Genomic DNA, 8712 nt, shown 5'->3' with positions numbered 1-8712 from the left:
GCTGACTTTTAGTATGCACGCAGGTGAGCTGATTATAGAGTTAGCATGAGGATGGCACATGGCATGGATTGAACGGCTGGCATCTGAAGAAAGAAGTAAAGATGTTTTAAATATAAAGTTTTGGTGTTATGGTATCAAGGAAAAGATTTAATGTTTTGTAACAAATGATTGACGTTTTATATTCCGCAAAAAGTTTTAATAAACTCTGATTTGAAGAACTGTGTTTATGAGTAAATCCGACGCTAAAGTAGGGCTACCGGGTTCGGGGCCTTACAAGTTGGTATCAGAGCATAAGTTCGAGAGATTTAAGCATCCTACATGCTTAGACTCGAACAGAAAATGGGATTTAAGTAAGAAAGGAAAGAAGATGCCAGTTCAAGAATGCCGTGTGTCGCTCAAGCAAAATCAGTAAAGGTAAGGTGTATGATTAAATGATATATGTTAATGAGAAGGAAAAAGATACGTGAACGATAAGGATAGAAGTAATTGATTGATTGATTTGACTAACTGTTTAAGTAGAACCAGCACAAATAGACTCATAAAGGGAAGTGTATAGGACACGGAAAGCAACGTGATCAGCTAGTCACAGCTGGCCACTGTTATTACCTGTTAGCCTTGCTATCCTTGTACTAAATAGTTCCTTGAGTGATGATGTTTGTGTTTTCCATTTAAGAATACTAATGGCTGGAGCAAGAAGGTTTGTTGGAAAGGGAGGTCACACTGGACGTCCTCTTGGATTACGCGTTGTCCGAAAACCTTCTGAAGAACTAGTTACTACCTCGAGAAAGGAGGAAAGTGAAACTTTGCAAGGACCAAGCAGCGATGAAGGATATCAGCTGGATCCTGCTGTTCGATTTGCCATTTCCTACGCTGTAGCTGCTACAGAGAAGAAATTTCGTACTGACAGGTCTGCTGAAAACCATGCAAGGGCCACTTTGAAGGCAGGAAAGGACAGTGAGAGTGGTGATGATGAAAAGGGAGGAGCGAAAGGAACCAAAAGATCTGTAGATGTCGTGGAGTATGCTGGGAAAAAGATACCAAGGGTCGCGGGAAGGGAAACGTGCAAAGTGTGCGGGAAGATGCACCTAGGTGAATGCAAGGCTGGTCCAAATCAGTGCTACCGATGTGGGAAGAAGGGACACATAACTCGTGATTGCACCGAGGACCAGAAATGTTATAAGTGTGGTAAGTCGGGTCACTTTGCTAGGGATTGTGGGGAAACAAGAACGGTGGGGGGAGAGAAGGAAAAGAAATGGGCTACCTCTACTAAGCGGTCTGGCGTGATGGTGACAACAACTGATGAGAGGAAGGCCAAGGGTGGGAACAAGGATACATGTGAGACATGTGGGCGAGTGCACCAGGGAGAATGCAAGACTGGGACATACAGGTGCTATCGGTGTGGAAAGAGTGGGCATTATTCTCAAGAATGCCCTGATCGTCCAAAGTGCTTCAAATGCGGGGAAGCTGACCACATGGCTAGGGATTGCAAGGAATCAGGGGCGGGAGAGTGCAGAAAGGGATTAGGTGTTTGTTACAGGTGTGGAAGAGCAGGACATTCCTCTTGGGAATGTAATGATTACCATAGGTGTCACAACTGTGGAGGACGTGGGCACCTAGCAAGGGATTGCAAGACGCCAAAGGGAGAACAGGAAGGAGGAAAGAGTGCCTGAGGTTTAACAGATTCCTCCGCATGCTTGGAAAAGATCATTCAAGAAGGCTAGCTACTAGCCATGACTTTATTTTATGTTATGTTTGACTTATTAATGACTATGCGTGTTATTTTATGTTGAAGTTTAGACTGGTGTTTATTAATTATGATACGAATTGTCTAAATGCATGTTAGTCTTGATAAATTATTGTGTTGTGATAGAGTGTTGACTTAGGTTTTAGCAATAGTATGATATAAGACATAGCATCTTGAAGATCAAACGAGACTTGGTACATCGAGGGCTTCATGGACAAGCTACCTTAAATAGCTAAAACACATGACCACCATTCGATGACTGCAAAGTCGGAAGTAGGAAGGGTAACTCAGAGAACGAAGGTGATTAAATAAAGCGTGTAGATATAAGAAGCTTTCCTATTATGGGGAATAAGTTAGGTTTCGGGGACGAAACCTCTTTAAGGAGGGAAGACTTGTAACATCCCGAAATTTCGAGATAATATTAATTATATTACTTAACAATAGAGGGAAAGATTACTCGGGTTATCAGGAAATAAATAATAGAATAGGAGTTGGTATGGGTCGGGCTAGTGTTGGGAAATGTATGTGGGTCTTGGATTTAGATTGCGTAAGATGGGTTAAATGAGAATGGGCCTTGGGTCCGTGGGCTTGAGAGAGATAAATACCCATCCCAAGCCCAAAATATCATTTATTTCCATCTTTCTCTTTTACACTCCTCAAAAACACACACATAACCGACCGAGATTCGAAGCCGAGACCCGAGATTCTGTTGAATAGATCTGAGTTGATAAGTTAGCCGAGCCCAGTTAAAGAAAGGAATTACGATCAACGGCGAGCGTAACAGTATTCAGGTGAGTTTCTAGCCCCATTTATGTGTTATGTTTTCGGGGCTGTGTGCATACTCGATATGTTTGTTAATACGCTTATCCTAAGAGATAAGTGTATGCCTTATGTGAATGATATGATATATAGGAATGATTGCTTGATGGTACGTGAACGATCTTCGGATATTGCACGTACTGTCAGGTTGTAACACTATGTGTAAGGTAAGTATGATATGTATGTTTATGTGTATGAACATGATAGAGATAATAAGGAGAAAGAAATGATAATGTATGGTTACGAAAAGGGTACCGAGCCCTACTAATACTCGAGGTATGATGTATGGTTGTATGGTGACGAAGAGGGAATCGAACCCTTCTAATATTCGAAAACAAGGGACCAGACCCTTATAATATCTGTGATGTTAGGAACCAGACCCTTATAATATCTGTGATGTTAGGGACCAGACCCTTATAATATCTGTGACGTTAGGGACCAGACCCTTATAATATCTGTGATGTTAGGGACCAGACCCTTATAATATCTGTGACGTTAGGGACCAGACCCTTATAATATCTGTGATGTTAGGGACCAGACCCTTATAATATCTGTGATGTTAGGGACCAGACCCTTATAATATCTGTGATGTTAGGGACCAGACCCTTATAATATCTGTGATGTTAGGGACCAGACCCTTATAATATCTGTGATGTTAGGGACCAGACCCTTATAATATCTGTGAGGTTATAGGGCGAAAGGCTCTTTAAAACGTATGAATATATGAATGTATAAAAGTATGAAGGTAAGAAAGTATGAAATGCAAGAATGTATTGTATGATTATGTGATTAACTAGAACTCACTCAGCGTAGCTGACTTTTAGTATGCACGCAGGTGAGCTGATTATAGAGTTAGCATGAGGATGGCACATGGCATGGATTGAACGGCTGGCATCTGAAGAAAGAAGTAAAGATGTTTTAAATATAAAGTTTTGGTGTTATGGTATCAAGGAAAAGATTTAATGTTTTGTAACAAATGATTGACGTTTTATATTCCGCAAAAAGTTTTAATAAACTCTGATTTGAAGAACTGTGTTTATGAGTAAATCCGACGCTAAAGTAGGGCTACCGGGTTCGGGGCCTTACAACTTGCCCCAGCTTGAGTAACTGGGGTAGTGTTCGTAAAATTTACTTCACTTGCCCCGGCTTGGGTAGCCGGGGTAGTGTTTGTAAAAACTGTGTTGCCGGTATTCCCCCCAGTAGCTGGGGTTGTGGTTACCGGAGTTTCTTTAACCATCTTAGAGGTTTGAAAAAACTGGAGAAAAATGTTATAGCTTTATGCACGGATGGCGCCAATGAAGAAACACTAACCGGACCCCGGGCAGATTACGAGTAACCTGGGGGTTAGATAGATGTTTCCCACGAGGGGTTAGACCCTGAGAAGATGGTTCTTCTGATAACCTGCAAAACAGACACCGTGAGCTTGTCACTGAGAAGGGGGGGTTCCTCCTTGTGACCACCCTCCGGCGTGAGAATCAGACTAGATTGCTCTTTAAATATAAATGTATATTAAGAGATTGCTAGAGCAGATATCAGGTATAATATGATGATAATAGATAAGATGAGATGGTCATACTATTTGTGGTATTTATAGCCGAATGTAGGTTTCCAAGGAGGTGTGGCCGGCTGCAACAGTGTTCCTGTTCCACCAACAGTAGCCTACGCACGTGCCCTGCTGGTAGTTGGTGGGTAGGCAGCGGCTGATAGTGACCAGGCCTGCTGTATACCATTCCTTTTCCACCAACTGCCGGCTACGCACGTGGTATGACAGGAGTTGGTGAGTAGGCAGCGGCTAATAGTGACATACAGTGCAGGAGCATGCTGCTCGCCATACTGTTGTCAATAAGCTGTCGTATCTTTAGTCAGATCTTTTTCCCATTCCTCGTCAGGTACAGTACAGAAGATCTTCCCGTATCGTACGGACTGGCTTATTTGGGCGGGAGTATTCCCCCTCCCGCCCTTGTGCGGGATTGTTCCCGGCTTTGCTCATTCCTTCAGGTGACACTGAGTGATTGAGAGCTAAGTGCCTTGTGCGTGTAGCCTTGCTGCGCGGGTGGCCTTCCCTGATGGCTTGTATCCGAGGCTGCGGGGACAGGCGGAGTCCTTCACCATTGGGAGGCATTTCCTGCGGGAACAGCTTGCGTACTGCGCGTAAGGACGTCACGTCTCTGAGCATGGTTGGTCCTGCGGATCCAGTTGGTTTCTGCGCAGACGTCCCTGTTCAAGGTGAGTCTTGCGGGTCCAACTGGGCTCTGCTGGGACCTACCTCTTCTAATATAGGCCATTGATCTATCATAATCAATATTTACAAATATCATATCTAATATAGGCCATTGATCTATCATAATCAAGGGCTATAAATCATTTATCACACTTCTCGCACTAAGATAGTTTCTCTTCTGAACCATCTCATATATATATATATGTGTGTATGTGTGTGTGTGATCTACATAAAAGAAACCTATAAAATGGTGGTCTCTCATTGATTTAGCCCGGTTTGACCCGGATAGCTCACACACGAGTTATAATTTCTAAAAAATCTAAATTTTAAATTGATTTCTAATTTCTCCGTCTCTCTTTTCTAAAAACCCCACGGGTCGTAACAACTTGCCCTCTGTCGTTTCAAACCATAACCTTCAATCTTCAATCATCATCACCGCTCCCTTCCTCTTCTTTCATCACCACTCACCTTCTACCCAACAATAATCGTCTGGTGTGGCTTCTTATTCCTCCCCAATTACCTAATCACACTCAACCACATACTAATGGCTGGATCGAATAATATGTTTTGTTTCTGATTGTATTGAATTAGAGCTCATTATCTTAGTTGATGTATAATTCCTAGTTAATTAGCGATCTGGTTGCTTATTTAGGGTTTGTATGTGTTACAGTTTCAATTTCACATGTGTTACAATTTTCAGTTGTAACAACTCTGATTTTAGGGCCAATTTTTTTTTAAAAAAAAACACACATCAAATTGTACGATCTTTCGAGGCAATCAAAGTCACTAAATCGAAATCAGTTATGAGGATTATTTTAATAAGTTAAAGCAATTATAATAAACTATAAACGAACACATAAGGCGTACAAGACGTCGATATAACATTTTTAGTTTAATACGTGGAGTAAAAACTCAATACCTTAACCTGACAAAATATTAAGCAAAATTATAATATTGAATACTATCAATAATTAAGATACAATATATTATGAGGACCAACTCTATACAAAATTAAGGATTAACAAGTCAGGTCATACACACGACCAACACATGTACTGACATTAGTGTTGACCACTTACGTGGACTTGCATGATACTAAGCGACATTATTATTTGTTGTATATAAGTATTACTTAATAGTTTAAATAATAATATGTACGGTGATATGTCAAATAGACACTGTATAAGCCACACCGAGTTTTAAAATGGAATAAATGAATATACATATATGAATGTATGAATGTGATATAGGGGCTACCTAATAATTATATGAAGTATGGTAAATTATAGCTACGTGTATATAGACATAATACATAAGTTAGTTGTTATACGTGGTACGCCTATACCGGTTTACGTGACGACTGTATGAATAGGTATACGTACTTTTAATTTAAATGGCGGTTAACATAAGATAAGTATCTAACTAAGTAGTATAAGAACGTATTAGAGTACTATATATATACAAATACGAATACAAAAAACAAAAATATGCACGTGTTATGTGGAATTATACGAATACAAAATTGCAAAATAAAATTTAAAATTCAATAAAGTTCTTAATTAAAAAACACTAAAAATTTATTCCCAATCTTCATTCATCATCTTATTTATATTCAAAGTTTAGTCCATTCCTCATCATCTTGATAATCTTTATCACCATTAATCGGTTCGGTTTTTCAGTTTTTTTAAAAATGGATAACCAAATCGAAACCGTAATTTCGGTTTTTCAAAAAAACAAAAAACTAACCGTCGGCATATGCTTCGGTTCGGTTTTTTCGGTGTGGTTTTTTTTCGGTTAATTCGGTTTCGGTTCGCTTAATTCGGTTTTTCGCTCACCCATAACAGTTAGGACTGTTTGGTTCTTCGGTCAAACATGGTTCAACACAGCTTAACACACGTGATTTAGGTATAAAAATGCATGCTAAATATTTCATATAGTTATAACTTGACTTACCCATTTTGAGTTGCGTGTGCGGTTGAGCTCTAGTTATAATTTGGTAATATTTGACAAATTTAATAGTATTAATGATTTTTTTAGTATGGTTGGCTTTGTGTGGGTTTTCAAAAAAAAAGATGATGTCTAGCAGTATAAGTATAATCTTGAGGTTGGATTTATTGGAATGGGAATTTTGGATCCTCAAAATTTGAAAAATTATATGGTTAGGCAATGTGTGGTGGGCGTGGGTTTGGGCGAGAAAGGGCGAGAACACTGTCCCCCCCCCCCCGGCCGATATGTGGGCGAATTGGGGCGGGGGCGGGGTTATATTTTCGCCGACGAGAAATGAAAATAATAATATAATAATAATGTTACCGTTGGATAACGGCTAACTAAAAAAATTAAATTAAAAACTTAATATAAATATCAAACCAATTAAACCATTTTCATCATATCATACACAAACTCAAACATAAAAATACCAATCATTTTCATCATTTTATACTTCTTCAAACTCAATGAGTTCCCCGGATTCCACGAATTCTGCCGAGATTTGGGATCAATTAATCAACGAGAGTCGAAGAATTCATCAGATTCATCGACGAGTGGCGGAAGAGCATTTAGAGGTCACGAACGCGGTTCGGGCCGTCGCCAATAACATGGTGTCCGGCTCTACTAGCTATACGCCACCACGTAGACGGTCATATATCCTTCGGGATCGTAAGCAAGTGAACGCTCGTTTGATGAAGGACTACTTTAACGACACACCTACATATATCGACACTATGTTTCGAAGTCCTTTTCGGATGTCCAAGCGTTTATTTTTGCGCATCGTTGGAGATATGGAGCGGGAGTATGAGTATTTACAATGTGAACCCGACGCAAGAGGGTATTTAGGATTCTCCGCCATCCAAAAGTGTACTTCGGCTCTACACATCCTCGCATACGGCAACACGACCGATATCAATTACGAGTATTTAAAGATGGCTGAGAAAACAACGAGAGATGCGTTGGAGAATTTTTGCATCGGTGAAATTTAAATTGTTTGTATTAACTATTATTTTTAATATAAATATTTTTTAATAATTTATTTGTATAGGAATAATACGATTATACTCTCGTCGTTATCTGAGGATTCCTACTTCAAACGACCTGACCCGCATATACGGTGTACACGAAAGTAAACATTCTTTTTCAGGCATGATCGGGAGTATAGATTGCATGCATTGGGAGTGGGCCAACTGCCCAACCGCATGGCGAGGTAAATACACTCGTGGTGACCATGGAGTGCCAACGGTTAGTCTTCAAGCCATTTGTTCACACGAACTATGGATTTCGTCAGCCTACTTCGGCTCAGTCGGGTCCAACAACGACATAAACGTTCTCAACGCGTCACCCATGCTAGAGTATTACATCAGCCGTAGCATACTGGTCTTACCGTTTTATGCCAACGATACCTTCTATCGTCACGGATACTATTTGGGAGATGGGATATATCCAGAGTACTCTATCATCGTCAAGACGTTTCAAGACCCGATCGAAGAAAAAAGAGATTATTTTAAGAATAAGCAAGAGTCCGCGAGAAAGGACATCAAGAAGTGTTTCGGGGTTCTAAAAAAACGTTGGCATTATGTGAAAACCCTTGTCGTGTATGGGCGCTGGCAAAAATGAGCGATGTCATGTATACATGTATCATATTGCATAATATGATTTTAGAAGACGAGGGAAACGCAATATGTCAACACTATATACCAGGAAGCGTTCCAGAACAGTTCCCTGAACCAACCCAAGATCAACGAATGTATAACATTCACTAGCTCACATAAAGTGATATACATAACCAACTGAAGACGGATTTGGTTCAACACGTGTGGGATAACCATCCCGTTGAGGACGAAGATGAAGATGAAGACGAATAGATTAGTTTTTTTATTTGTATTTTTATATGTATTTTGTTGTGGTGTGTTTTTTTTATTATAATTTATTTTTATTA

General features: G+C 39.9%; 1 pseudogene; it reads left to right on the top strand.

Moving 5' to 3' along the window:
• The first annotated feature begins 7105 nt into the window (after positions 1-7105).
• LOC143563903 (uncharacterized) lies at positions 7106-8536 on the top strand (annotated as a pseudogene).
• Positions 8537-8712: the final 176 nt, after the last annotated feature.

Source organism: Bidens hawaiensis, unplaced genomic scaffold (genome assembly GCF_021521415.1).
Source record: "Bidens hawaiensis isolate Kalapana, Puna unplaced genomic scaffold, B.hawaiensis_p1.1 tig00021582_1, whole genome shotgun sequence".
Lineage (NCBI taxonomy): Eukaryota > Viridiplantae > Streptophyta > Magnoliopsida > Asterales > Asteraceae > Bidens > Bidens hawaiensis.
The sequence above is the reverse complement of the archived record's forward strand: the minus strand, read 5'-3'. Positions and strand labels throughout refer to the sequence as shown.